Consider the following 25,132-nt stretch of genomic DNA (forward strand, 5'->3'; position numbering starts at 1 on the left):
TCAATTATTTGTCTCAGAGTTTTTTCTCTCAGCAGACAGAGCTGAGCATCCCTGAGAAACAAAGAAAGCACTGAAGCCAGGGTTGACCTTTGGGCTGTCAGACTTTGTACCAAAATCTCCAAGTCACTCGCTTCAAAGAGATATTCTGAACTGAAGTGACTAAGTGATTCTGAAAGTTTTTCCCTATGGCCCAGCCCCAGGCCCTTGCGGTAAGAGCTCAGCCTTACTTAAAAGGCAGAAAGAACAAGATTAATTTCCTGCAAGCAGCCTGAACTTTGAAAGAGAGGCATTTAAGCAAGTGAAAAATGAAATAGCAGGGAAAAAAACACACCCTGTAAAGTGAAAGCAATGATAAATAAATAACATGAAAGTGTACACTCCACTACAAATTTAATAGGCTACGCCCAGCCATGAATTATTGAGCAGAACCATCCATTTGCTGCAACAGGGAGTACTGGTGAAACATTAATAACAGTGCATGAGCTAATCTTAGGTTTTACTTGGTGAAGAGAAGAAGCTATTGAGGAGGAAGCCTGGCCACTTCTGTCCAGAATGAGTTGCCACAGCCCATGGCCAGCCCCTGGGGCTGAGTGCATGTGCCTCTGTTTCTCTAGGAAAGGCCACAAATCCAGCATCTCAGAGGCCAGAAGTGACTCCACCAGCTGGTAAACCATTTCCAGAAGGATACAGGTCTAGAAATGTGATGTGCAGAGGCTGTTGCAACAATACTGGCTCTCAGTTTGTTGTTTTTTTCCTTGCACTCTATGAAAATCAGTCTTCATTAGACCCTAACTTAACCCCAGAAATGTTTCCTATCTGTTCTGGTTTTCTTTCAGGAAATATTTCACCTTTGTGATGGGAGAGGAAAGTATGAAAAGGTGATTTGGTGGCCAGTGTATCAAGTGTAGAGAAACAGATGGAGAAAATGTTGTCTTTTTAGTTGTAATAACTATGACAATTTTTTTGCAAAGCTGGAGAGAAACAAAGTCAAGATTTTTGAAAAATCTGGATCTGGCAACAGCTGTGTCATGGTTAAGTAACCTTCTCATTTATCTGTTATACTTAACAGCCTCAATTTCACTCAGTTTTTGGTGAGTGAGCCATAGGTGGCTTTGGCACTGTAGCAAAAGGGGTTTCCCCAGGCCCCCTCCCCTGCCTGCTATATGAGCTCTGGGCCCTGCCATGGCCCTGGGGCAGATGTCACAGCAAGGATAAAGCACTGCTGCTGGGAACCCAGCCATCACTACCCCCCCACCAGAATGAATTTCATGTACCTGTCTTCTGCTGCAAACTGGTGAGATGGCAGGAAAAACAAGCAAAGAAACAAACAAAACATTATAAATTAAACTGCTCTCCTGAATAAGTTCTTCACAGGTGGCTTCTTGCCAAGAAAAAATACAATCCAATTTGCTTTGGATCCAGACAGAAACCTGCACATGAACTCCCGTAGGACTGAACAAAATGTTGTGTGCATGCAGACACACTTGCATACGTACCTTCTTGTGTCTTCTGTCATTATTATTATTTTATAATATTTTAAATGTTGGAAATTTTAACACTCTAGGCTGTTTGCTTTGCTTTTAGCTTACTTTTCCTTTTTTTCCACTCATCTTCTTTAAAAGCTATGCTCCTGTACATGTTCCTCTTTTTATATTTTTGGCATGCTTCCCTTTATTCTCTCATTTTCCCTTGGCAAATTCTCTACATTCTTTTCCCTTCTCCCTCTACCTCTTGCTATTTCCTTACTCCCTGACTCCTTGCTCAGGCTTGCGTGCTGCTCTTTTGCAATGTTCATCATAATACAGATTAAGGGTATTTATCTCAGAAGCCCCACTTCTTCTTCCAGCCTCTTACCTGCATTTTCCAAGCCTGGGTGTCAATGGCCTGAAATTCTAATTCTTCACAAAAACTGCCTCTCAGAAACCCAGACACCCAGTGTATAGTTCCCTGTCAAGAGAGGAAGTTTGCCTCCCACAGGAGGAACTTGCTGGTTTTCTACAGAACATCCAAACAAACAAACAAATGAAAAAAAAAATGCAGAAGAATCTGGAGAGCTGAGGGGGTTTTGTTTCCAGCCCTGCTGCAGGCTGTGCTTGCAGAGCCTGCTCTTCTGGCTCTGCATCAGGGGGATTCACCACCCCCTGGCAGATGAAGGATGAAAACCATTGCTAAGCTGCTGATGAGCTGACAGCCTTCCACTCAGAAGGAACATGTCCTGCATCAATTGAAGCTGAAGGAAGAAAAAAAAAAGACTGGGTGGGGTTTTTCTGATTGTTTTTTTGGGTTTTTATGGTGAAGGCATTAGTATGGAAACTGAACACAGGAAGAATCTGAGGTCAGAATCCAACAAACTCTTACCTGGTGCATCTCTATTTTTAGAAAAGGAAATAAATGTGTTCAAGGCCACCCTCTCTCTCAACAAGTCCCAGGAATGTTTTTACATGGTGATTACAAAAACCAGAGCTTGTCGTTGGGATGAATCCCTTCAATGACATATGTAAACTAACAAATATTAGGGGAAATAAGCTTGGGAAGGGGGGAGACATTTCTATCTGTCTCTGGCTGCTTGTGATCATGAACACCAATTACAGCTGATCTTAGCTGTAATTCTGCTTCAGCCCAAGCCCCACAAAAAACGCATCATCATTCCTTCAGGTTTTCAGTATTCTCTTTTCTTATCTCAAAAAAGCAAAAAACAAGATTTCCTTGTATTTATTTTTGGGTTTTGGTTGTTTTGTTTGTTGTTGTTTTTTTTTCATCTGGCTGGTCAAACACCTTCCTGGCCTAGTGCTTCGTACTGACCTTGGAAGCTCGGCTGAGATAAAATTGAAGAGAAGTAGATACACTCTGCAAGGCAACTGAAGGGTATTTATCCAAAGCCATGTTGCTATTCTTGAAGTCTATGTGGAGAAGCAGCTGGGCTTCGACAGCAACAGTGGACAAGACTGCAAGGCTTTGGACACCTGAGCAAAAGTTTGAGGCAGTCTGGTCAAGTTTTAGCAAACAGCATATTTAGCACCTGACTGAAAAATGGTCAGGGAGACTCTATATTGGGATAGTAGTTAAGTTAGAAATCATAGAATCAGAGAATTGGCTGGGTTGGAAGGGACCTCAGAGATCATCAAGTCCAACCCTTGATCCACTACTGCTGCAGTTACCAGCCCATGGCACTGAGTGCCACATCCAGTCTCTTTTTAAATATCTCCAGGGATGGAGAATCCACTACTTCCCTGGGCAGCCCATTCCAATGTCTGATCACCCTCTCCGTAAAGAAATTCTTTCTAATATCCAACCTAAACTTCCCCTGGCACAACTTAAGACCATGCCCTCTTGTCCTGTTGAAAGTTGTCTGGCAAAAGAGACCAACCCCCCCCTGGCTGCCCCTTCCTTACAGGGAGTTGTAGAGAGTGATGAGGTCTCCCCTGAGCCTCCTCTTCTCCAGGCTGAACAGCCCCAGCTCTCTCAGCCTCTCCTCATAGGATCTGTGCTCAAGTCCCTTCACCAGCCTGGTTGCCCTCCTTTGGACCTGCTCCAGGACCTCAATATCCTTCCTAAACTGAGGGGCCCAGAACTGGACACAGGACTCGAGGTGTGGCCTCACCAGCACAAATCATACAGAAGGCACATGTTGTAAAAGAGAAAACTGGGCTTTAATTTTGCCAGCTGCTTGAAGTAAAAGACTTCTGAAGGAACACAGAGAGATGGAAGATTCACACTCAAAGAGAGTGTGAAGTGTCAGGTGTGTATCAGGTGGTATGAGTTTGCTAACACAGATGCTGCCTGTGTTGCTACCAGTGGGTACCATCCAGGAGCTGCCTTGCACTGCTGGGAAATGGGCAGAGCACATCCTCAGCCAGGCAGAGCACTTTCTCATCTCTGCATCCCCACTTTGCTGCTCCATTTTCTGTGCTGCTGTGGACAATGCACACCAAAAGCTAATGAGGCAAAGTCATGAGGTATGGTTTCAAATGTCTGTCCAAAACTGATCTTGAAAAGGAGGACAAAACTCTAGCTATTCAGTGTTATCTAAAAGATGGATAAACTTGAAACAAACATTAATTGCTCTTTTGATGAAGCATTCAAGAGGCACAAGGGAAAATGAAATATTAAACAATTTGGTAGCAAAAGAAAACTCAACAACTATATTGATCCTGTCAGGAATTTAGAAACAAAGGCCTTCCACAGGCAAAGAGACAAGTCCTGTGCTATCCAGTGAAGCACACAGGTAATCCCAGCAAGCACCCTCTTTGGTCTCACAGATCATGGAAAAAGAACAAACTCTTCCAGGAAGCTGTCCAGAAATCCCCTGCATGAACAGCCCACATTCAGATGTGTGTCCCACTAAATAATTGAGCAGAGCATGGCATCCTTGCAGGTCATCCCCAAGTCAACAGTGAAGTCCATTTTCCCAGCCACTCACTGATCTGTAGGAAGCAAAAGCACACAACCCAACACCTAAAACCAAAAACCCAAAAGGGACAGTGTCACTAGTTCTGCTCCCTGATAGTTTTGCTGCCCAGTTTCCATTTTTCCTTGTACAGCTGAGCCAATGAGTGGAACAGCTCTAGAGGTAATCTCAGGAAGATCTGTTCAGCCTCTTCTCAAATATTTATCAGTGCCTTGTGCAATGAATGGTGAACTCTGTCACCTTTGAGCTCAGCTGTTGCCAAACTATGGGGACATAGAGCCCTGAAAACATTCAAGATGAAGGAAATCTCTCCAGTGATACCACTTATGTCATGAGCTGGAAGCAGGTAATTGGCCAGTATGGACAACTGAGGCATGGCCAGCAACCTTTGTCATCACTCTCTTTAGCCAGACAGGTGAAGCTGTGCCAAGGACAAGACACAGCTGCACAGAGAGTCGTGGAGAGGGGAGAATGGAGCCAGAGCAGCTTCCCAAATAGCTGAAAGCCATTTTTTGGCAGCTTGTTCTCTGCTTCAGTCACTTCTACACACCCCACATAGGTTAACTGAGGGGATACAGAAGAGGAATATCACCTGAGCAGTAGGATTTCTTGGTGCACTGCCAATATGATGATTTTCCCCCACAGTTCCAACATTCTGCATGTTCTATGGGCCCAAGGACCAAGCCAACGAGGCTGCAAGGTAAGTCCTCTGCAAATCTCCACAGGCAGAAGTATCTAAACATCCCCCTTGGGCTTGCCAGTCCTGATCTGCTGGGCATGTTCCCACTAGTGCTGGTGGCAAAGACAGTAGGCAGAGATTGGCCATGGAGTCCACTCCAAAACTTAGGACCAGGAATCACAAACCCTGTTACTGCCCAGGTGACCTCAGTCACTGTGAAGTGCTCACCAGAAACCATCCTCCCTGGCACTTAGAATTTGCATAGAGGAATGGGTAATGCAGCTGGGAATTTTTCTTCCACAATGCTCCTGGGTGCTCAGCTTTTTTTCCCTTCACATCTTCGTGTCTTCTTTGTTCCTAGGGCTGGGTTCTACAAGAGCTCCTGGAGGTTCTGGGCACTGTGGTTCCAGGAATGAAGAAAGAGGATAAGAAAGCTTCCCCAAAGTGCTTGCACTCTCCCAAATGAGACAGAGAGGGATCTAAGAAAAAGAAGATATGAAACAAAGACAAGGATGATTTGCTCTACCACCACCATTCAAAGAATTGCAAAGTGTGAAGGGAGAAGAAGGCAGGAGCATCTTCATTTTTTATTTCAGTCCCCTTTACTAGCCAGGACTGAAGGACAGGCACAGAGGAGAAGTGAAATGAGACTGAGATATTTCCCCAAATAGCCCAAGGGAAAGAGGGTTCAGTGTCAGGAGAGGCAGGAGCAGTCTGCCCACTGGTTAAACTTGCTTTGGCTGGTTTGATGCTCCTTCAGGCATTTCTTTGCTTTTTCCCACCTAGTAAGTTAGGAGCTTCACATGAGCAGCACTGAGTTTCCTACAGGATAGGAAACATGAAGCATTAGTATGGAAAGTATATAAGCTGTAAGTATAACAAAATATGTTCTTCACCTCCTCACAGAGTTACATATTACATGATTGTGTAGTGCATAATGAAATATCCATTTTAGCTGTCTGAAACACTGGACAGCCAAACTATAGCAGAGGTAGGAAAAGATCTTAGTCTAAAGAAAATCCCACCAGTTTGCTTGGTCCTTCTCCCTACTCTGCATATGAGCTGTTACTGCAACTTCAACAGGAAGAAGAAGAAAGACTGATGTGTGTGTAGGGGTTGTTCTGATGGTCTGGAACCATCAAACCCATCAAATCCCTTCAAACCCACTGTAACACCCACTGTGCTTCTGTGCAGCCCACTGATCCTGTAACACTGATACAGTGACACTGAGGTGGCACTTGGTGCCATGGTCTAGCTGATGTGGTAGTGTTAGGTCATATTCTGGACTTGATGATCTCAGAGGTCCTTTCCAGCCCCAATGATTCTGTATGGGTGTTCTTGAATGTACCCTGCAGGCTGGGACCTGCAAATCACATTTCAACAAAAGGGTTCACAGGTGCCTTTGCAAAGACTAAATTTGGTTCAGCCTGTTTACATTTCCTCAGTAGTTTCAGCTGAATGTTGAACCTCTGTTTAATCAGTGGCCAAAGGGCTGTTCTCTTTCATTTTAAAAATAAGTGTATTTTCAAACCCCGTGAGATTCCATTGCTGTGGGCTTGTTCTACTTAAAGCTCAGGGACACCTGGGTGTCTTGGCCATGGCCACACAAATGAGACACCTTAAGGACAGCTGGCATGACAACTATGATGCTCCAGCTACTCTGTGCCTGAGGGTAGGTTCCAACAATGAATGCAGGAGATGTTGACTCATGAACAAGAGAAATTTTTGTGCCTTCACTAAAATCTCTGCAAAGCTTTGGGCTCTCCCTTCCTTCTCACTACACAGGTATCTGCAAGCCACAAACCCTGGCTTTTGCTAAAAGCCAGCCTTTCAGCAAGTCTTCCTCCCTACTCTTGCAAATAAGTCAGTTTTTAAGGAAAGGCCATGAGCTTCTGTCCCAAATTTCTAGGATGTGCTCTTGTATGGGTTCTGTGCACTGGGACAATGCAGGAGAGTCTTCAAATCCCAATCCAAGAAAGGCTCTGAGAGGAAGAATGAGAGGATAAACACATGGAAAGTCAGAGTCTAAGGCAATACTTCAGCTACTGGATTTTTTAATGAGGTTCCTATTGGTTGCACAAAACCTGTTAACTAAGGGTATGTAGACACTAAAGGTAGAGTAACGCAGGAATAGCCAAGTGTGCTTAAAGAAGCTAACTCCAATGCTGGTAGCAACCTACCTACTGCTGGCTAATGTATTCTACTTATTAAAAAACCCAAATTCTATAGTAAGAATAAAGAAACTGATTACTGCCTCATCTTCTAAAATATTTGCCATCATCAAGATGTAAAATGTGCAAAATATGTATTTTCTCTTTGTAGAACTTTCTGGGTATTTTTACTTTATTTGTCCTGTATATCCTGCACTTACCAACACCTTCAGCACTATCAAAACCACAGCTTTTGCAAAGTGACATGCATATTCACAGACAGTTTCTTTTTAAACAATTTCTGGTTGGTGGTAGTTCTGAGAAACACATTTGTCATTAGCAGGGAAGACCTTCAGTGGCCAACAACCCCACCTCATCAGGAAGGGATTAACACAGTGGTGTTACTCCCTCCACTCTGGTGTTCCCTCACACCATCTATCTTTGTGATGTCTATGTTATCACTGCACTGCTCCCAGGTTTATCACTTGATGCCACCACTTGTCTCTCCCACCAGGTACAGGGGAGGCTGTTGCCACACTCTGAAATGGCTTCTTTAAGGTGGCAAAACCACCAGCCACCTTGGCAAGACATCTGGCTTTGGGTGCCTGGTGAGGATGGTGCTTTCCTCTGATTCTTGGTCTCTTCAGCACGGGGAGCTCATTCAAGCCCAGAGTTACTCTACTTGCCCTTAAAATGGTACAGTCACTGAGGACAAACCACTCCTGATGAGGAGGCTCCAAGCCACTGGGCAAGCACACTCAAAGAGAAAGGGCAAGGTGGGTATTTTAAAATAAAGCTGTTAGGAGAAACTATAAAGTTCATTCTAAAGAAAGCCTGACTACTTTTTTCCAGTTCATAGGCAAAAATAAATGTTCTGACATTATTGCTCATTGTATGTCTTTTTTCACACTTCTTATGTTAATCACACTTCTGATTAGCTTCTCTCATTAAAGCCAAATTGATCAGATTACCAACACACGCTCACTGTACCTGCAAAATGTACTTCAAACTATTTCTGCTTATGTTGTGTGGTATTTGCTGTTTTCTATAACCCCAAGTGGATGCAAGTGAACTCTGGCATCCAGATCCCAAGGACTTCCAGGACCTTCCAGTCTGCAGGTCTTCCAGAAAGCCTGGATGTAATCTCTTCCCTGGGGACCTCGGGAGTACAGTACAGTTTTCTGACATTAGCTGTTCAGTTCTTTCTAGAGACTGCTCTGTTTTTTCCATGTCTTAAACTGGGAATCTGAAACCTAACTTTTATTTTAAAAACTCTGGCCTGGATACATGGGTGAAAATACCAAGGAGCAAAGTCATGACATCTGCCTGTACAGTAAGGCAGCAAACACATGGGGTAGGGAAGAAGAGAAAAACAGTCTGACAAAGCTAACTCTTAGGAGCCTGTTGCATTTTTAAGAGTTTATTTATTGCCAATATTTTGTGATAGAAACCTCACAAGCTAAATTTCATATGTCTCTTTCCAGAACATGAGGCAAGTAAGGACTGTATAGAAAACAACAGGACACAAATGCTAGAAAAGTTTGCTGACACCTAGAGGCACTGATGCTCTCAATTAAAAATGTAGGGTGAAGGTTGTATAGCTTGAGAAGGAATTTTGATATATGGCATAAACAATTTAGTTTCTTGTAAATGCAAAGAAACTTTTGTCTCTAACATATACTGAAATCTCATCAAATTCCCAGAAGAAAAATTATACTGACAAATTTCTAGAGTCACTCAGAAACTTTTGTTTATATAAAAAATTAGAGACTATTCTCATTATCTTTATATAATCATCAAACAAAGAAGTTGTTTCTAAAGATCCTATATTTTGGTATGTCTTCACTGATTCTATTTAAGAATTCTGCTTAAAAGCAGGCACTGGGGATTGCATTTTTCCTTGTTATTTAACATGATGACCATCTAAAACTATTAGCAAAAAAAATTAAAAAGAAGAAGCAGCAACTGGCTTTTTTCAGAATTTTTTTTCCCACTCAATTCCACTCTTAAGCAGCACACTGGCTCCCTTTTACCAGTATACACAATAAAGTAAAACTTCTTGTGTATTTTTTTTCTTCCCTGAGAAAGACAGGCAATTCAATCCCAACATGACAACAAGCATTGGTAAAAAGCTAACAAAATTGACTTTATTTCAAGGTGAGGCAACATAACAGCTCAGTGACAGGAACTGTAATGAGGAAGGATATTCCACTCTGAGAAGAAATAAAGCTATTTCTGCTTACAGGAACAAAAACATTTTGTAAAATATCAGGTCTCTGAAGCAAATAGGTTTCTTTACTGCTCTTTTACAGTGCTTTATCTTTGGGGAAATCAATTCCAGAATGATGCTGACCTCCTTTTCCAAAAACTTTTGGACTCACCAATTCAAATGTGACATGAAAGGTCTGCCACTCTGCTGTCCCAAATACTTCGACAATAGAGTTTTAACCACACTTTTCCTTCCTGTGGCACGTAATTTTAAAAATCTGAGAAGAAAGGATGGATATGTTGGTCAGAAGGGACCTCCAGAGTTAGTATGCCCAAATCTCCTGCTCAGTGGGTTACTTTGAAATGGGATGCTCCAAGGAAGGAAACATTTCTGGATGTAAAAGCATACATGCTTACTTAGCTCATTCATATGAGTGTTACCACCTACAGCAGTCCACTTTCTAAAGGGTGAGGGCTTGAAAGAGCAAAAGGAAATGTCTTCACCTTCTTCTGAGATGTTCTTTAAGGAAACGAACCCTACAAACCCACTTCAGTGGCCTCACACACAGGCACATTCACAATTTAATCAAGGTCCACCAGTGGAAAAAAATCACAACAGGAAGAGTAAATATTGAGAGTTCAGTAATGAAAAGCCAACAAAGATAAACACATTTAAACTAGGGAAATGTTAACTATAAAAATATGTTAAGTATTGGTTCAGAACAAAACTCTTAAAAAATTATAATCACAGTAGAAACACTAAATATTATTAAAACAGACAAAAAAATAATTGGGTTTACTCAAAACACTGATTAAGTAGCCTAGCCATCTTCCCATAAGACAGAAGGAAACTGGACTAGCTGTCTCCCTGTAAGTGAGAAGGGAATGAACGCACTGTAAATACAAAGGGTCACCAGGTCACTAGGTCCAGTAGGAAGGAAAAGAGGAAGCCTGCAGACTGCAGACATTTGGAAGGGGAGTATTCCTCTCACTAACACTGAGCATCTGACTCAGGCTCCTACATCTGCACTCAGTGTCCCTAAGATGAGATCTGGGTGGGTTGGGGATTCTGCTTGGGTGCTCTCTAGATGATGTCTGCCCACAGACAGCATGGAGAAAGCCTGAAAAAGCAAAATATCAAGATAAAAGAAACAGATGTTTTCTTGGTAGAGTGCACCATCAATTTAGAAAACCATCCCTCAAGTCCACTTTCTAATGCTATTACCAAGTTGTGAATTTTCCACTTATGTGTTCCCTATGTGGCAAATACTAAAGGTCAGTCAGAGGACTAGCAGAATTGTCCTACCTTCTTCTTGATGACAATCATTCCATTTTGATAACCCCACACTGTTAAAATTGAAACTTATTTCATCGAGCCCCCCAAAACTGAATGTGGATTCTCTAAGAAGGTACAAGAAGAAAGCACGAAGAAGCTAAAATTTCTGATGAATTACAGTTATTTTCAAGGGAAAAAACTGCAGGTTATCTGTAAAATAAATAGATACATAAATACATCAGTAAATAAGTCTGGTTATTAAGCAATAGTAAAAGTTATATGTGTGCATTCAAAGGTGTGGAAAAGGTTTGTCTCAGTTCTTCCTCTTGATCTCACAGCATATGCTCCCAACACAACCCTGCCTACAGTTCCTCACTGCTCCCTTCCCTGATTCTGCATGCATGATTGGAAGGTATGAGATTTCTGAGGACTTATTTTTTAGCACAGGCTACCTGAAGCATGAGTTACACATGGGAAAATTCAGGAATTGGAATTGCAGGTCTGTCACAGAGACAGTGATGGGATGCCAGAGAGAAAGTGTTAACAGTGAGGAAGCATCGTGTGACTGGGGGGGTGCGGAAAAAGGAATTTAATCAGAGCTTCATCTTGTTTTCTAACTCAGGAATAACATGTATAGCACATTCCATTACTGGCCTGCCACTGTTGCTGACCTTCTCACTCACAATTAGTGCATCTTAACAGTTGTCAATGAAACAGAGGGGATTATTTTGGCAGCAGCTGATGGAAGTACCATCCAACTAGTCACCCAATGTAGATCACTGCCAGACACTAATAGGGATTTGAGCTACAGTCCCTTCATGGGTCTTGTCACCCCAGACACCCACTGATGGCTGTGCTACCACCTAGCTGCTGTCACAGCCCCCTGCCACTGCTAGGGGAAGGGTCTGGAAGAGAAAATGGAAGAAGGCTCTTTCCTCATCAGGGAAAACTCACTCAAGTGTTTGAGCGCGACAGTGTTTTTAACCACAGCTCTGATGGAACAAAACAAAAGAAAAAAAACAACAACAACAAAAAACAACAACCAAAGAAAAAACCAAACAAGAAAAAAGAAAAAAAAAAAAAAAAAAAAAGAAAAAGAAAAAAAAAGAAAAAAAGAAGGCCTTGAAATTGCAAACACCTATTACTCTCATCTAAAAGGAGAAAAAGTAACACACTCCCACTGAAGCCTAGAGGTACTCTGCCAGGAGCCCCTGTACAGAGTAAAATCTCATCCTGTTTGCAGCATACAGGATGCATAGCTTCCTTGGGAGAGGAAGCCTAAATCATGCTTTAGTATTTGACAAGTAGGGTTTCCAGTCTAGGGTCCACATACTATCTAGCACTGGCCCAGACAGACATAGAGAGAGCACTGCAGAGCCAGGAGACAGCACTTTGGGGTAGTCCCTGCTACTGGGTACCTGGCCAAAGGGAGCTGACCAAGCCCAAGCTCAGTACCACTATCTGCTGTGCCTGGGCTGACCAGACATATCACCTGCCAAATGCTTGGCTTTGTGCATGTTGGTGAAACTATTAACCCTGCTGAAGTCAGTGCTCTGGGGATGAAAAAATGAAAAATCTGTCAACAGTTTGTTGGATTATCCCTATTGCCTGTCACAAAATTCTATATTTACCTCCAAGGGAAGACTGCAACCCAGTATTTCACTATTAACAGCACGAACACATACAAAATATTTCAGTAGGAGGATTCTGGTATCCTTCAGGTATCCTTCTGTCCTTCCTCAGGGTGCCATCTTCAGTGCAGGTGCCTACATCTGACCAGGGGACTCGGGAGTGTGTCTGAGCTCCCACATCTGGATGCTCACCCTGGTGGTACCCTAAGTCCAAACCCCAAGGCAGGCATGCACACAGCCTTTCTGCCTCCCACAGAAGGAGGTGCTGGGGTGGGAACTGAACTGTGCCACCAGCACCATGCAGCAGGTGGCTGCACCACAGTGGAAACTCAAGGATTCTACTGCACAGAGATGGTGACATCAGAGGTCCTGCCCAAAGGAGCTTCCAGCCTCATGGGGGAGAGCTGGTGGTTTCCTGTGGCGCACACGTTATGTGTATTTCTCGGTTGTGACGTTTTGCTTTGAGTCTTGCACCACTAAGCACAAAGGCCAACAATAAAGTAAATCACTCGGGTACAGTATTGATCCTTGAATGATGATTACATAAAAAAAAAAAAAAAAGTAAATGCCTTGGTGTGTTACATAAATAATTCGCCTCTAGCATCTATTATGCACATTGCAGTCATACCTTTCATTTAATTTACACCGTTTCTTTTGTAAAAAAACAACCAAATTTTTTTTCCCTCAGTCTATTCACTCACTACGTGCAAAGGAAGAGCAGAAGCGGAGGAAAAAGAGGGAAATTGATTGCTGCCAGCCTGGTAGGGAGACGTTCACCTTGTAGGCAGGGGACAAACAGCAGAGTCATCTGCAACATGCAAACCACCTCCTTCATTTCCATAGTCAGCCAAGGGCAATGCCCTTCAGAAATTTTCAAAACTATTGCAGCTATAAATAAGCTGTCTTTAGTGGGACCCTGTGAACAAAAAGGAATTAAAAAAATAAAGATTGGATGTATCAGCGAAGCAGTTTTCGACACTGAGAACGATGGTGGGCGGTCGGTGTTCGCGTCACACAGATGCGGACAACTCATTAGTCCCTAAATGCCACCTAATGAGATCGTTTTCTGCTAAGAGAGGTGCTAGAACTGCCTCCACCTCGGTGCTCCCCCCGTCCCCGCCCTGCCCGGCCCCTCTCTCTGCCCCGCTCCACATTCCTAAGTCACTCACACCAGACCTGACACCCAGGCAAGATTTCTACTTGCACTTGATCAAATGGAGTTTGCTTGAATCAGGACTGCAGTGCCGGGAGTCTTTCTGAGACTAATTATAATTCCGACGTTAGTTTGAAGAGGTTTGGCTCAGCCTGACCCAGTTCGCACTCAGAACCATCAGTTTCACACCAGCTGTGCCCCTCCAGTCAGAGCATCCACAGACGGAGGGTGCTGCTCTGCTAGGGCACGGCGTGACACCTAACGCAGCCCGGCCCCAGCCCCAGCCCCACGGCCACGGCCACGATTCGGAACCGACTCCACAGCCCCTCTCAGCAGCCCTCCGCTCTCCGCTCCCGCACCTCTCCCCGTTAGCCCCGCAGCCGTCAGGCTCAACCCCCCGCTCCGGCGAGCGGCTCAATTTAACCTTCTCCCGTGAGCACCAGGGCGGAAAGGGAGGAAATAAAATAATTACCTACTAATTACAATTATATGATTATTGTTATTATACTTAAAAGAACTGCGAATAAACCAGCGATGCGAGAATAGTTACCAGCGAAGAGCCGCGCTGCAACAGGCGATGCCGGCAGCCGGGGCGGGGGGACGGGCAGCCGCAGCCCCCTCCGCCTGCTGCCACCGGCCCTGCCGAACCGGGCTCTGCATGTGCCGGGCCGGCCCGCCCGTGCCCCGCCCACCCCCCAGTGACCGCACACCCGGGCACGCCCCTGCCGATCCCGCTGTCGTCTCTGGCGGCGGCTGCTGTAGCGGGGAGTCCCGGTGTTCCGGGGGTGGGAGGGAGCCGGCAGCCTCGGCTGACCCAAACCCTCCCTGGCCTTCCGCCAGGGTGAGGGGACGTCTGGTTCTGGACCACAGCTGCTGGGGCTGTGGCTGAGGCTGAGGGGAGCCCGCGTCACCCCCAGTTGCAGGAGGAAGGTGAATAGAGCTGTTGGAGCGAGTCCAGGGGAGAGCCACCAAGATGATCAGAGGGCTGGAGCACCTCTCCTGGGAAGCTAAGAAAGCTGGGATGTTTAGCCTGGAGAAAAGTCCAGGCAAGGGGTTCTTCCCCAGTACTGAGCGCTGGTGAGGCCACAGCTTGAGTACTGTGTCCAGTTCTGGGCGCCTCAGTCTAGGAAGGATATCGAGGTCCTGGAGCAGGTCCAAAGGAGGGCAACCAGGCTGGTGAAGGGACTCGAGCACAGACCCTATGAGGAGAGGCTGAGGGAGCTGGGGCTGTTCAGCCTGGAGAAGAGGAGGCTCAGGGGAGACCTCATCACTCTCTACAACTCCCTGAAAGGAGGGGGTAGCCAGGTGGGGGTTGGTCTCTTTTCCCAGACGACTTTCAACAAGACAAGAGGGCATAGTCTCAAGTTGTGCCAAGGGAGGTTTAGGTTGGATATTAGAAAGAATTTCTTTACGGAGAGGGTGATCAGACATTGGAATGGGCTGCCCAGGGAAGTAGTGGATTCTCCATCCCTGGAGATATTTAAAAAGAGACTGGATGTGGCACTCAGTGCCATGGTCTGGTAACTGCAGCGGTAGTGGATCAAGGGTTGGACTTGATGATCTCTGAGGTCCCTTCCAACCCAGCCGATTCTATGATTCTATGATTCTATGATGCTATAATTTTCTGGCATACTTGGCCTCAAGTGCTGTGCCTCAGCTCCCAGCCTGAGGGCAGGCAGCTGGCTGCCTGGAGCAGCCTGTCAGGGGTGGGTAGCAATGAATGAATCAAAGGAAGAATTCCCCAGTGAGCATACAGCATTTGGAGGTGTTTGTGTGGTGATGCTGTCGTGTCCCCTCTCAGATCAGAGTCAGGAGCAGAGTCTGGTCAAAGATTTGTCTGTTCTGCTTCTGTCAACTAGTGCTGTGCCAGGCACCTTTAAGCAATATTGTAAAAATTACAAGGACAAAGATTTTCTAAATGTGGGAAAGATTGAAGAACAAGCACAATGTTGTATCTAACTAGTACTGTGCATTACGCTGTACAGTTAGTATATTGCTCAAGAAAATAAATGTTTGAAAGCTTGCCTCTGTAAAGAGTTTTGATCTAAACTCATACACTGAATGTCACCCAGAGGTGTTGTTGTGTCTTCGTCCTTGGGTAAAGCTCTGCAGTAATGTGCTCAGACCTCATAGTCATGTCTGAGATGTGCAGGAAGTTGAGCTGGAGAGCTCCTGAGTTAATCTTTCAACTTGATTTATTCCCTCTCCTACGAGCCATTGTGACAGCTGCCAGAACCCTTACCCTGAAGAGCTGAAGGCTGGAATGGTAAGATAACCCATACCACCAGGGGAGTCTGGATTTAGTGCTAGATCATAGTGTGCCTGTTCTGGGGATTCATCTTCTTTGACTTTTTAAGAATTTCTTCATGGCAGTGGTTTGTTTTGGTTTTTTTCTCGTTGTTTTTGAGTTGTTTGTTTTGTGTTTGTTTGGGTTTTATCCTTCCCCTGAAAGAAGATGGAGGATGCTTCCTCCACCCTCTGGTTATCATCAAGAACCATGGCAGATTCTGGCTGTTTCTGTGCAGTGATGGTGCATCTTGTTGCAATATATAACAATTTATTCAACTCAGCATGGCTATAACAGAACTCCAGGCTTCCTTTTCCAGCTTCCCCTGTTTCTTCCTTTCTCCAGCTCCTTGTTTAAATGTCACTCAAGTCCATAAGCTAAGTGTCAAACCTGAAGTCAGTCATGCTCATAGTCTTCAGGACTGTGTTCATTCATTTCATCATAGTTGGGTTTTTTTATGTTTTTTTTTTCCAACAGAGTTTTATATGATGCTACACTTCATTTAAATTTATCTTGTCCACATGTAAAATTGCACTGAAGTCTCAAGTTTATCTACTTTAAAATTAAATTCTTGAAATACTTTTTGCCTAGCGATGTCCTTGCTTCTAGCTGTATGTGACAATTTTCTTAATCTTTGTAAATCTTCCTGTGAGCTCTTAGTTTCCTGATGGCACTTTCAGTTTCTCTTCAAAGTCACCTTCATCAATGCTTTTCCCTTCTGTGTTTTCTTTCTGATTCTGAGTCTTTATACTGTGTAATGTTTTATATCTTCTAAGCCTTATCCCATCCCTCACCCCCCCAAAAAAAAACCCAACAAACCCACAAGAAAATCAAACCAAACTCTACAATTTAGGATGTAGATGATCTTGAAAATTACTGTGAATCAGAAATTTGCTAAACTTGGCTACTAATAAGAGGATTACTGAAATTGAATCAGGGGTTCTTTGATTGAGATCAGTATCATTGTATGAATTCAGAAACTAATAGGAAGCCAGAAAGGAGCATAAATTCCTACTTGCAGACTCAGTCTTTTAACTGCTGCTCTTATTAAATCTGTTTATCCTGCAGAAAAACGTTTCCGGGAGCTTTCAGAACCCTTGACGTGGGGTGCTTCTCTGTTCTGCTCTTCCTTTTTTGGCTCAGAGATTAAAAACTCCCAATTGCTTCACTTTTTGTGTGTGTGTGTGTGTGTGTGTGTGTGTGTGTGTGTGTGTGACAGAGGTGGTGAAAAACATCCTTTAATGCAAGCATTCTGAAGTTAATAGAATAGCTCTTCCATAAGAAAATAATAACACTGGTTTATTCACTGATTTATTTCTTGAAACACTAATGATAACTAGGAAAACTCTTGAATCAGTCACTAAGAGAACAAAAAATGCCCTTTTTGTCCACTTCTCCTGTTCTATGGGTGTTTTATCACCTGGTTTATCTGAGCAGACATTTATAGTTCAGCACTTTAACCTAGAGATGACTATTTCTCTTGTCAATTTTTTTTTTTTTCTGATTTTTTTGAAGTATCTTCAGTCATCTGTCAGGAACAAAGACAAAGCAGAAAGGAGCTGAGCAGCCAAACAGCTTCACAGACCTCTGCCTCCTCAGCTGACATCTAAACTATCTGCAACAGGGGAGGATGTTGGTAAAGAAGGTACATAATACAAAGACAGTTCCTGTAGTGCATAGTTTCAAACTCCATAAGATCTCTAAAATTAACACAGAAGAAGATAAATCAGAAGTTAAGCTACTAGTGCTAAGCACAGTGAATAAAACTGCAGTATGACCTGTATGACCTTCACCTTTTGGGGAGGTTCTTCATGCAAATAGTAGAAGAGTCACCAGGGCAGGTCCTGGAAGTTGGTTCTTCCTCCTGTCAGACTTGAATAATACCCACCAGGTATACCCTTAGCTCATCCATAAATATGAGAGATAACATGAAAAATTTCTAACTTTAAGAAAGTCAGGCAGTAGGTCCAACTTTGTTTCAGACAAGATGAACTTTTATGTTCCTTCCAACCCAGCCCGTTCTAGGATACTGTCACTCTATGAAAATGGAAAAATAATGAAGTTTTGGGGAATGCTCCTGCTCTTCTGGGAATATACATCCATGCAAAAAGATATAACTTGTCTGACCTTATTTTAAATGCCTGAGGGATTTCTAATGAAAACAAAGGACTTGCAGTGCTATATGGTTCAGAAATAACTGGGTTTTGTGTGTGCCTGTATATGTGAATTAAAAGCTCTTTCCAGTTTATATAAAGTAGCTATTGATTAAATATTTAAGGACTAACCTATAAAAAGAAAAGAGAAAAACAGTGACGTGAGCTATAATCAAAACATTTCTAACTTAAGTAATAGAAAAAAACCCAAAACTGGAAACCAGGCACCAATCCTGAAACCAGATCTGTAGAGAGGAACTCTACATCTGAAAAGTTTCACTGGCTGCTGTCAATACTATCAGGCCCCAGGACCTGCTGTAGATGTATGGCATATAGAAATTTTACAATCTTTTTTCAGAGATCAACACAGTAGAATACATTTGTAACTTGAAAAAAAAGATGTCCCTACAAACTGTGTTTAAAAGACCAAAGCAAGCTTTTTTCCCCCCTGAGCATCTGTAGTTCCGTAGGAATATCCCAACAGCTAAAACTCCTTAATCTTCACTGAGTCAATAAGACAGGGAAATAAATAAAATAAATAAAACTATTTTTATAGTGTTTCAAATAAATGGTAGGTAATTTGCCTTTTTGTTTTGTTAGAATACTGTCATACTATATTTGTTATTATTATGTCATATTAATTGAAAAGGAACAACATAATACATTACAAGTAATACCTTTTTAACTGTATTAAAAATAGTAAAGAAAATTCTGTTATGGAAATAAGGCTGAAAAATTAGATGATACAGTTAATGGTCCCTTGATATTATTAAGTCCTTCTGAACATTATTTTGAAAGACTAGTAAGATCTATTTCTGTACAATACATTTCCAGCCTGGCACTGTCCAAACAGATGTAAATAATTCTGGCTCACTATCAGAGCTCTGCTTCAATGATTTAAACCCTTTTAAAAGTGGTGGATAAACCACGTGTCTTGCAGGGAGAAAAAAAAATACCCTGCATTTATATGGATATCAGAATTCTCCCACATCACTTGAGAAATACACAGTGCAGAATTGTAGCTTGTGCTTACTGAAAAAATGTCATGGTTTATGGTAACAGTAAATGATGATTTATTTGTGTGTTACTTTATTATATGGGAACTATAGAATATCCAGTTCAATGAGACTTTGAAAATAGTGGGTCAGGTTATCACCAGAATTTAGGAAGGTGATTCTGACACTTTCATGTGTGTGTCTTTGCTCTCCTTGTTTTAGGTATAGCCAAGTAGCTGAATGCAAAATGAGGAAGAGGTGTGTCTATTGATTTTTTAATATCTTTGCAACTACTTTAGGGCCTATGAAATCCTTACTTCACTGATACTTATGAAGACAGGTGATCCTACAGACTATTATCATGAAGGTAATGTCGTACATATCCCATCCCAGTGTTGTGATTCTGAGGATATCTTTTTTCCCTCAAGGCCAATGCCCTGCAGTCAAATTCCTGAGCTTTCAGGCATACAGAAACCACTGAACCTTATTTCCCTGCTTTTTTTTTTTCAGTTAGGTATGTTAATGTTTGTTGGTAGAAATGTTACCCAGCAGATAGGGCTGTGTTCTGTGTTTCAGTTTTGATAGGAACTTCTGTTCATTAAAACATTTAAATGAAATGGTAGAAGTTTACACATAGAATATAAGGTTAGAATCATAGAATCATAGAATTGGCTGGGTTGGAAGGGACCTCAGAGATCATCAAGTCCAACCCTTGATCCACTACCACTGCAGTTACCAGACCATGGCACTGAGTGCCACATCCAGTCTCTTTTTAAATATCTCCAGGGATGGAGAATCCACTTCTTAGGTTGACAGATTACTTCTTTTTTGTAGTGTTCCATTAAAAATGTATCCATACAGATAAAATAACGAGAGTCCTTTAAAACAAACAAACAAAAAAATCCCTTGTCCTTGTTCTTTTGCCCCCTCATTAGATCACTGTGTATCTTTTTCCCTGTTTTTAAGAAATCAGAACAGGCTGAGACCAGTCTTTTGGCCACACCAGCATCCTGACATGATTCCTGGACTGCAGATCAGTAGTATTTGTATAATGTAGCTCTTTAGCAGCAGTGGGCTGTATTTGCCAATAAATCCTTGCTTACACTTTGCTTTCATGGCAAAAGAATATGTTCAGAGAGAATGAGCTTATGTCAGGTTTTCAGCTGGGTTTCCAGTGCAAACTGCACCAAGTCTGTCTGGTGCATTATGCTGCTTCTTCAGTCATGGTCATGTGTTATGCAGGTTTAAAAATATTACTAACATTTAGTTCTTCTCCCTGCACAGCACTGCACTCTTCAGCTGTGCTGAAACAAAGTGTTTGGCCATGCTGCAGACCAGAGCAAGAAAATTATCCAGCTAAAAAAAAAAAAAAAAAAAAAGAAAAAAATCTGCATTATTAGATGGATGTGGGGAAGTGCTTACCTCATCTTACTACTATGGTATTGTAGAAGCAGGTTACAGCTATTTCTGTACTTCCACTAGAAAACATTCACATGGTGGAAATAGCATTTTGATGTGAAGCAGTGATACAAAAGGTGAAAATGCAGAGTCTCAGCTAATTTTTTTGCGTGTGCTGTGGCACAGGGGATGTGATTCTGTGATGGTCCCCACTGCTAAAGTGTGGTCCTGTAGCACAGGCTGTATGGGCACAGCTTCAAGAGGACACCCATTCCACTGGCAGGAACTTGGAAGAAAAAAGCAAATATTGGAGGTTTTCTCATGGATGTTTCGATGTAAGGTTCATGTTCCTGACTGTATCCTGGCTACTCAAACCCCTGAAAATCTAAAAGCACCACTGTGTGGTTCCCACAGATTTTTGTGATGAGTGAAGTTTGATTCAAACTCTGGATGGGTAGGAATACCATTGCTGTGTCACCAGGGACTAAAAAAGTGGTTTTGAGGAAGTAGATGGTAACACCTGGAAGTTTCATCCTACTGGAAAGATGTTTCGTTGGAGGGGCACTTTGATGTGTTTCTTTTCAGCAGCATTGAAAGAATTAAAAATAAAATAGATCCCAAGCATTTTCTAAGTCCTTATCTCAGCCTTTCCTCTTCCTTTCAGAGAGGCCATCAGAGCTGGGAGTAGCTTATGGTGTAGCGTTCCCTCCTCTCTCTCTTTCTCAGGCAGGGACACTTTCATATTCCTACTTCTGTATGTTGTCTACAACAGTTTCTAGAAAATTCTGTCAAGTTGGTAAAGCACTGCTTCCTTTCATGACAGTGAGGAAAACTCCATCAAATCCAACTGAAACCTCAAGGGGGAAGTTTATCTCACCTAACTTTTCCTAAGGTTACTCACTTAATCACAACTAATAACACATACTTCTTCCTTAATCCTGGGAGAGGGGCACAGAAACTTCCAGAAAACAATTTTTAGTACCTCACAGTAGACATCTAAGATGGGCGAACAAGCTCAGAATAGGTATCTGCTTTTTTACCATTTAGAGTAAAATACAGAGTTGCAGTGGCACTTGGTGGCTGATGCTTGATGTTGTATGAGCTGCAAAACTGCATAAAAAGCATCAAACCATATTAGTTGTGTTTTAAACACAGAGATTCATAGCTGTTCACTGTAGCCAGAGCAGAGGCTCTGTACTCATTGCTTACCCTGCAGGTGCAAGTATGGTGTCTGTGGCTTAGAGGAGAGAGGTTCTCAAGACTGATGGTGTGAAACAGTAAGCTGAATGTACAGATGTTAAGTTATATATTTCTTCACCTTTCACTGGGTCTGGTCAGGAATGTTACTGTTTGATCTCAATTTTTGAAGCTGATAATGATTGTTTTTAGTGAAACTATCTTATATCTACATGACAGCATAAACCATTTTATGACTGTTTTGGGTTGACCTTGGCTAGCTGCTGGACCCCCCAACCATCCATTCTTTCACTCCTCTTCCTCAGCAGGACAGGGGAGGAAGTAAGATAGACATGCTTGTGGGTTGAGATAAAGGTAATTTGATGAGAAAATCAAAGACCACACACAGAAGGAAAGAAAGAGAAATTTATTCACAACCTACCAGCAGGTTATGTCCACCCACTTCATGGGAACCAGAGCCTCAGCAAATGTAGCAGATGCTTCAGAAGACAAACACATTAATCACAAATGTACCCCCTCTAAGGGTTGGGGAATAGGGGTTGTGGTCAGCCTATAACAATCCCTCTCTGCTTTACACTTTCCCCTGGTCCAGCATGGGGTCCCTCCTATGGGATACAATCCAAGAACTGCTCCAGCATGAGCCCTTTCTACAGTAGTGGAGTCCTTTGGGAATGGAATGCTCCAGTGTTTGTTGCATGGGCCACAATTCCTGCCAGAAAACTGCTCCAGTGTTGGCTCTCCATGGGCTGCAGGTAGATGTCTGCTCTAATGGGGTCCTCCAGGACCTGCAAAGGGACGACATTCATTGCCATGGTGTTCACCACAGGCTGCAAGGGAATCTCTGCTCTAGTACCTTGACCACCTACTCCTCTGCCTTCTTCTCTGATCCTAGTGTCTGCATGGCTGTTTCTCACGTTTTTCTCATTCTTCTATGTCACAGCAGCTGTGCAGTGTTTTGCCCTCTTTTAAATACATTTTTGTATTTTTTGGTGTCAGCAGGAACTGTGAAGGGGACAGCCCCTGATTTCCCACAGAACTGCTGTTCCCTACAGTTCCCCTACAGTTCCCTTCAGCTCCCCACTATCAAAACCTTGCCACATCCACCTAATAATACAACAGCAAACTACCAAATCTTAGGCTCAGAGTTCCTGGGATGTAATTACCCCACATGCACCAATACAGATGGGGCCAATTGGCTGGAAAGTGGCTTTGTAGAAAAGGATGAGAGGTTTTGGTATACGCCAAGTTGAAACACAAGCCAGCATTATGCCATTGTAGTAAAAAAGGCCAAATAGATGCTTTCCACTTAACCAACAGGCTGACAGAAGTGGTTACAAGCCTGTAGTCAGAACTTGTAAAACCACACGTGGAGTACCATGTCTAATTTGGGGCTTTCCACTACGAGAAAGATGTTGACAGAATCTGGTAGAGGTCCCCCACGATGGTCAGGAAGCTGGAGCACCTGACATGTAAGAAGAGACAAACACCCAAGGTTGTTCAGCCTAAAGAGGAGAGGCCTAAAGATTCTTTCTGCTGTCTTCTGCTAGAGTCAAACTCTTCTCAGAGCAGTAGAAGAGACAATTCACATGAGTTGAAAAATGATAAATTCTGATTAGATACAGGGAAAAACCTTTTTCCCATGTGGTGGGTCAAAGGTTGCTGAGAGAAGTGGTGGGTTTCCATCCCTGGAGATATTTGAAACTCAGAAGGAAAAGGCCCTGAACAATCTGACCTAGACCTGCTTTGAGCAGTGTTGAATCAGGTGATGTCCCAGAGGTCCCTGCCTATGTCAATTATTTTATGATTCTATGTCTTTCTTGAAGCTATAAAAGCTTCACCGTAAATCCCTTATGTTTGAAGTCTTGCTCACTGTAATTAAATAATATATATAGGACTTGTGCTGTAAGATTCTGAGCCATCCTGAGCCACAGGTTGCCCAGGGAGGTTGTGGTTGTTGTTCCCATCCCTGGGAGTGTTCAAGGCCAGGCTGGATGGGTCTCTGAACAACCTGGTCTGATGGGAGGTGTCCCTGCCCATGCAGGGGGGTTGGAACTGGATGATCTTTAAGGTCCCTGCCAACCCAAATCATTCTATGATTCTATGATGTTTATAAAGGTATATATTCATTGTACATGCAACACAAATTTCACTATTATTTTGCACTTCTCTTTAGGAATGGTCTTGGAAGAAAAAAATGAGAAAATCTGGAATAACTTTTGCAGGAGGAAAAAAAAAAGCATATATTATACATTACTTAAAGCTACCTGAACCTGAAAGAGAAGAAGGACACTTTACAGGTAGGATCAAGAAGTATATGCCACAGATGAGAGAGAAACTAGAGGGATGCCATGGGCTGGCAGTCACAGAATGACACTGTGGCAAGTGAGATTCTCAGAAATGAGCATGCCACTTGTAGACTCCGGAGGACTACAACCACTGTGTTCTGTTGCATTAGTGAAACAATGGAATTATAATGTAACAAATTAATCTGCAATCTTGATTTGGCATTGAAGTGACTGGGAAGTTAAAGGTCCAAAACCTAGAGCATTCAGGAGAAGGATGCCTCTTCTGAACTGTTCTCAGCTGTGTACACTCCAGCACAATGAGAAGCCTTTAGGTTTTCTAACTGGAACTGGTAGCTATGGAGGAAGACATCCTACTGCCATTACTGTAGGGCATAACCCCATTCTACTTGCAAACCTCTTTTTCCTGCACATGAAGACCTACTCTTCTCCCATCAAAAGAAAGAGAGAGGAAGTGTTTGTAAGGAATCTACTATCTTTATATCTTTATGCAGGTATTCATAAGTTAATTAATTACTGCATGGGAGCTTTTCTTATGGAAACAGAGGATCTCAAGTATTAGATGTATGAGGTTTGCAGAACACTCCTCATTCTGTCTTTATTTTCTAGTGTTTGCTTTTCCCTAGGAAGTTCAGCAATGCCTGACATCCCTTTTTTATATAATGGACTTTAATGATGCTTCTGATGGCAATAGTGTGGAGGATGTTTGGGAAACTAATTTCCATTTTACAACAAGCAAGGAAGATGAAGAGGAAAAACTGATGTCTATGTCTCTAGTGGAAGTATGATATTGCTTCATGTACCAGAGGATTGCTCTCAGACTTTAGGTGCATCATTTAAAGATGCATTGCTCGTGTTGCTGATTTTAAAAGTCAATAGCAGCTTTCATTCAAAGTATCTTTTGGCTTTGTAACCTCATCCACAGAGAAATTATCTTAAATTTCTTACTGTAGCACTGCATGAAAAAGAAGTACTTAGAATGATTTAAACTCCTTATGTTAACATGAGAGTGGCTGTAGGAATAAGTGATTTACATGCTTTTCTTCTATAGTTCCCTTGCCTTAAATTCTCCCCTGTTTATTCCATCTTTTCTTTTATCTCACCTTCTTTTGCCATTTCCTTTGTACTTTTACTCTGTCTCATTTCCTCTCTGATGCATTCTGCATAATTTTCCTGGCACTTTCTCAGCACGGTACCTATTGCCAAAGTGTAATTCAACCCAAGTTAAGTCAGAACTATACAAAGTAGCTGGCAGATGCAGAAAATGAGAAAAGGTGCTTCTTGCTTTTGGTAA

The 25,132-nt window shown here is 42.7% G+C and overlaps 1 protein-coding gene across 3 annotated transcripts in view; it reads right to left on the reverse strand.

Moving 5' to 3' along the window:
* LCP1 (lymphocyte cytosolic protein 1) overlaps positions 1-14,155 on the reverse strand; it is a 55,016-nt gene extending 40,861 nt beyond the window's left edge. For all 3 annotated transcript variants that reach the window (XM_030467230.1, XM_030467245.1, XM_030467238.1), the window contains exon 1: positions 14,056-14,155. The gene's annotated coding sequence lies outside the window, so the exon portion shown is untranslated. The remainder of the gene's footprint in view (positions 1-14,055) is intronic.
* Positions 14,156-25,132: the final 10,977 nt, after the last annotated feature.

Source organism: Calypte anna, chromosome 1, assembly GCF_003957555.1.
Source record: "Calypte anna isolate BGI_N300 chromosome 1, bCalAnn1_v1.p, whole genome shotgun sequence".
Lineage (NCBI taxonomy): Eukaryota > Metazoa > Chordata > Aves > Apodiformes > Trochilidae > Calypte > Calypte anna.